Raw genomic sequence first — 6,000 nt, 5'->3', positions numbered from 1 at the left:
AAAGAGATGAGGGTCAGAGACACCCAGGGGGCATTCTCCGGCTCTCTGGCCGGGTGTCCAGGCGCAGCGCTCCAAGGGCCTGGAGGTAGGCCAGGTCTGGCCAGGGGACATGGGAGGGCAAAGCCTCCGGGTGGGGAGGTCAGACCACCCTTGGGTGGGTGGGGTGGGGACAACTGCCAGGGGTGGTGGCACCAGGTGCTCCGTAGGGAGCAATGCGATGGCTCAGGTTTGGAAGGGCTTTGCACACCCAGGCAAAGTGCTGTGGAAAGGGCCGGGGGAGGCCGGTGAGTCTGAGCCCAGGGGGACCGGCCCTCAGGCTGCCGCCACTCTCGCAGAGATATACGCCACCGTTGGCCCCATTTTGCAAGGAGGAGCCAGGCTTCAAGATGCCAGGGGCCTTGCCTTACACCATAGCTCGGCTAGGGCGCTGTCGGGAGCCTGGTGCCCAGAGGCAGAGCCGGGCTGAGCGGGCCGGTGCAGGAGGTTGGGGACTGCTGTATGCCCCCATCCCCAGCTCCATGCCAGGGCCACTCAGGGGCTGGGCCCCCACCGCCCGGAGCCCCAAGAAGAGCCTGTGGCCTCACCTTGCCCAGACCTCCTTCCAGAGAACTAGTGAGCAAGAGGCCCCCAGGACCACTGAGAGTGGAACTTGAGGCCCAGAAGGAAGGAGGGGCTTGCCCAAGGCCAGAAGCTTCCAGCAGACACCGGAGTTGAATGAGGCTGCACCCCCCCCCCCACCTTGGACTGCCCTTCCTGCACACTTGCAGAGGATTAGTGCCTCTTGGGGTCCAAGCCACCTGCCTTCCCTGAATGCCTGAGCTCTTCATCACACTGCTGCCCCAGGAGTGCCTTTGTCTGGGAGCCACTCCACACGAAGGAGCTAAGCAAAGGACTAACAGGATTTCTCGGCCGTGTCACTCCTGCCATTACCCTCCTCGGCCCCCTGAAGAGGAATTAGTGCTGGCTCTCCTCCCTCCGGCCAGACCACCAGCCCCGAGCGGCTCCCGGACATCAGCACTTACAGCCAAGCTCACAGTTAAGCCGGCTTTCAGGCCTCTCTGACCGGGGGGCAGGCAAAGGTGCCTGGACGGACCAAAGCTCTCCTGTGGGTCAGGCAGCCCTCCGTCCTGTTGTTGGGGGGCCCCAGTGTGGGGCGCAGAGAAAGCTGGGCCTTCTAAGCAGCCTGTAGTTGAATCCTGTTCTGCGGCTCCAGGCCGCTGGGGCTCAGGTGAGCACCTTGGCCGCTCTGACCCTGTTTTGTTTCCTCCCCTTGAAATCTCTGGGAGGCAGTCGTAAGCTCAGAGCCGCAGAGCTTGGCATCAGGCGCACTGTAGGTGCACAAGGGTGCAAACTCTGAGCCTCGTGTCTCGTTAAAGCATCCCCTGCAATGGGCACTGGGTGTTCTGGGTCCCGTGATGAAAGGTGCCAGAAAGTACGGTAGCTGCCCCCGCAGGGGTGTTCTAGGGTCTTTGTCCGGGGCTGCCGAGAAGCCCTGGGCTGGCAGCCATGTTGGTGTCCCCACAAGGCTGCGGTCAGCCTCCACTGGCCCAGGACGACACCCTGCAGGTCCCTTTTGGCTTTTTCCCTCCAACATGGAACCCAAAGGGCAACACCTCTGTTGCCTTAGTTGCTCACGTTCTCCGGGGCACTCCAGGGCAGGCTGGAGGGAGCTGTGGCTCAGCCTGAGGGGCCTGGCAGGCCTGGCTGTGCGTCCTGGCCCTGAGCCTCAGTCTCCTCGCCTGAGAAGGGGGGTAGCAGTACTCCTCCAGGGCAGTCGTCGCGCCAAAGATCATGACATGGTGCACATACCGAACAAACACTTCATACCTCTTGCTCTAAAAAAAATAAAACTTGATGTTGGAAGAGGACACGGGAACTCCCGGGGACCCCCCAAATCATCTGTGTGGGAGGCAGGAGGCTGGCTCTTCCCCCGTGAAGCATGCGCCCACACTTCTCAGCCAGCTCAGCGGCTGGCTCACAGCCTTTTTGGGGACTTTTCTGGAGGAGGCGTCCCCTCTGATGCAGAGGGCCCGTGCCTGCCCCCCACCAGCATCCCCAGCTGGAACGAGAGAACACGCACCATTTCTACGTCCTCCTCAAGCCGGCGGCGCAGATGGTCACCTGCTGCCCCGTAGATGAGCCCTGTGCCTGGGAGGCTGGACGAGACCCCCGCACGTCTGAGCCTCCACTCCTCATCTGCGAAATGGAGCAATAGGGCCTCTGCAAAGCTGGCTCTGAAGAGAAGATGAGAATATTTTCCTGATTATCAGGCTGCAGGAATGACCCACAGCCTAGGTGAGGAGGCAAGACAGACTTCTAAGGTCAAAGAAGGACAGACTGATGGCAACCAGGAAGGCCGAGACATTGTCTCGACCCACGAGGAGACGGGTCCAGAGAGAGGAACAGATTCAGGCACGAGGCGGTATGACCAGTGGCCTGAAGCAATGACATGAACGGGGTCACACAGCCGGTGGTGACAGTGGCCACAGCAGAGGTGGCAGGACGGCTTCTGAGGAGGAGGATGGCGAGGTCTGAGATGGGTGGGGTGGGTGGAGAAAGGCACACACGAGAGACACCTAGCAGGTGACCCCGTCCTCTCCATGGCGGCCCAAGGAACTCACGGCATCACAGCCGACTTCTTTCTCAGTGCCTGGACCTAGGATCACAGGTGGGACTCCTGGGTCCAGACTGCACTCCCCAAATACAGGCAATACATTTGCAATCCAAAAATGACCCCACGCATCCAAATTCATGAATGCAGGTAAAGCTGCATAGGGAAACTTATAGCTTTAAATGTTTATATTGGAAAAAAAAGAAAGGTCTAAAATCAGCGACCAAAGGTTTCACCTTAAGATGGTAAAAAAAAAAAAAAGCAAACTAAATCCAAAGTAAGTAAAAGTAAGGAAATAAAGGGCAGAAGTCAATGACATAGAAACAGACCACAGAGAAAATGAACAAAGCCAAAAACTGGGTCTTTGAGAATATCAAGGAAATTGACAGACCCCTGGCTAGGAGGATCAGGAAAAAAAGAAAAAGCACAGAAATTACCAGTATCAGGAATAAAGGGAGGTTATCAGCACAGACCCTACAAATACTAATGAGAGAATGCTGTAGACAGCATTATGCCAAGAAATAGGACAATGTGGACAAAATCAACACATTTCTTGAAAGAGAGACCTTATGAAATTGACACAAGAAGGAATAGAAAATCTGATCAGCCCTATAGCTATAAAAGAAATTGAATTTACTATAAAGTATCTTCTCAAAACACCAGGCCAGATGATTTCATAGACGAATTCCATCAGTCATTCAAGTCTTTTATCAAAGATTTTATCAAAAATGTTTCTTCAAAGATTTTATATAAATCCTTATCAAATTTTTAACAAATTAAATCCAACAATATAGAAAAGGGATAGCCAATGATCAACTGAAATGTATCTCAGGGACACAATGTTGGTTTAACATTTCAGAGGCAACCAACAGAATTCACCCTATTAACAGATGAAAAGAGAAAATTCATATAAAAATATGATTATTTCAAAAGTTTCGGAAAAGCATTTAACAAAATTCATCATCCATTCATGATAGAAACTCTCAGAAAACTAGGCAGGAAATTATAGAAGCAAAGTTTCTCAAATTGCAAAAGAGAATCTGTAAAAAATAAGCAACATACGGGGACCTTGGCTGGCTCAGTTCACGAAGCACTCGGCTCTTGATCTCAGGGCCATGAGTTCAAACCCTACCTTGGGTGTAGAACTTACTTAAAAAAAAAAAAAACCAGAAAAAATAAGCAATGTATAGCCAACATCACCCTTAACAGTGAAAACAGACTTGTTTACTCCTGAGGTCAGGAACAAGCAGGGGGTTGTATGTGTTAAAAAGATGCCCCTCATCCCCAAGTAGCAAGCCATGGGCTCCGGCCACCTAGCACTTGGCTGCATTTTCTCCCCAAGCCCCAAAATAAAATACCGTTACTGATACATGCTGGGCCTGTCTGATCAGAGGACTCTGAACTTCACCTAAGGGGTAGGATTTGGTTATTTCCCCGCTGTGGCCCAAACCTGGGGGCTCCCACGGAAGAAAAGCTCAGAAAGGCTTCCCTCACCCTTAAAGTGTAAGCCCTTGGGACTTGTTGTAAGGTAGCCCTGGGAAGGCGCAGGGGACGTGGGCTGGGGGTCAGGCAGACCCAGCTCAAATCCTGGCCCAGGACTGTGACTTTGGTCCAGCCCCTGAAACTCTCATCTATAAACCTGGCAGGAAAGGAAGTCGCCTCCCCCATGCCGGTTCTGAGACTCTGTGAGCACAGGGCTGACCACGGTTTGTGCTCGTGGGTGTTGGCACCTCCTCGCCTCTGGCCTGGCACATAGTCCTGCGCCTCCTCACTAGCCAACTCCCCTTTTCCTCCCAGGCAGCAAACCCAGGACCCCCCAGGGGCTCCCTCTTTCACAGGAGAAAGTGCCATGCCGTGATCAACATGGAGACCACCAGGGGCTATTGGGGTGGCACCCTTCAGCATGTCCTGTCCTCCAGGGCTGCCCTGCCCTTGAGTGGGCATGCTTGGGGTCACTGGTGGTGCCCCATGGGGCCTGGGGACTGTTCCTGTTTCACACTGAGCTGTTTCCAGGCCCATATGTGGCCTTCCTTCTGTGACATTTTACAGCGCTGTGACCACCAGCTTCAAAACACACCCACCTTCTCCCATGCTGAGATGTCAGAGGTACACTGCTCATCATTGTCTAAAGTGGACCCCATATCAGGGCAAGGCCCGGGCAGGAGACCTAGGTCTGTGACACCTGTAGACACATGCTCCTCTGGGATGTGACTGACACCAGAACCATCCAGATCCTTTGCTCCAGTTGGCTATTGCTGCACTTACCCCCGAAAGTAGGGTCTCACGATCTTTCACAATGCCTGGGTCAGGTAGCCCATCAGGGGTCCCATTCTTCTGCTCCACGTGGCATTGGCTGGGTTCACTTGGTGGCGGTCAGCTGGCAGCCAAGCTGGTCTGGAGAGTCTAAGATGGCTTTACTCCCACATGTGGGTCTTTGGCAGCATAACTAAAAGGCTGGGCTCAGCTGGGACTGTCACTCAGATTGCCTACAGGTGGCCTCTCCAAGATGGTGCCTCGGGGCAGCTGGACATCTTATGCCACATCTTAGGGTGCTCAGAATGTCCTAAGAGGCCTGTGGGTCAGGAAGGCGGCAAGGCTTCATCTGACCTAGACTTGGAAGTAACATGACATCATTCCCCCTAGGTCTTATTGGTCAAGCAAGCTGTGGAGCCAGCCCAAATTCAAGGGGAGAGGAATCAGACTCCGCCTTTCGGTGGGGGAGGGATCGCTTTGGAGAGGCTGTTTGGCAAGGCTGTTTCTTTGGTTGGCCATACAGAGAGCCTACAAGAAAGATGTTTTATCATCTCCATCAACATCATCATCATCATCTTTACCATCATGAGCACCATCATCATGATTACCAACATCATTGTCATTATCACCATCATCAACCACCATCACTATTACCATCATCATCATCATCACCATCATCACAACCATCACCATCATCAACCATCACCATCATCAACACCACCATCACCGTCAGCAGCTTCGCTCTGTGCTGTGCATCTCTGAGACCGAGGCTGTTAGAATCCCTATGGAACAGATGAAGACACCGAGGCACAGATGAGTTTGCCCATGCTGACCCTGATGGAAACATCAGGCCCTGGATGCGAGTGGGTCTACCCCACATCCTGCCCGTGTGCCCTCCTTTAAGCACCTGCTCCCCTAGTCTCCCCAGACCTCTCACTGCAGACCTGCCAGGGAGGTTCTATCACCCCCCCCAACTAGGGAGATCAGGGCACAGAGAGGGGCAGTCAGGGTGTGGCTGGAGGTCAGCGTCTTGTTTCCAACATTCCTTCTCATCCGCTGCAGCTGTCCGAGATCGGGAGACTGACCCGGGGGGTGGGGTACGCAGAGCAGACACCGGCAGTTCTGTCTGCACTCAT

Source organism: Neomonachus schauinslandi, chromosome 13, assembly GCF_002201575.2.
Source record: "Neomonachus schauinslandi chromosome 13, ASM220157v2, whole genome shotgun sequence".
NCBI lineage: Eukaryota > Metazoa > Chordata > Mammalia > Carnivora > Phocidae > Neomonachus > Neomonachus schauinslandi.
The sequence above is the reverse complement of the archived record's forward strand: the minus strand, read 5'-3'. Positions refer to the sequence as shown.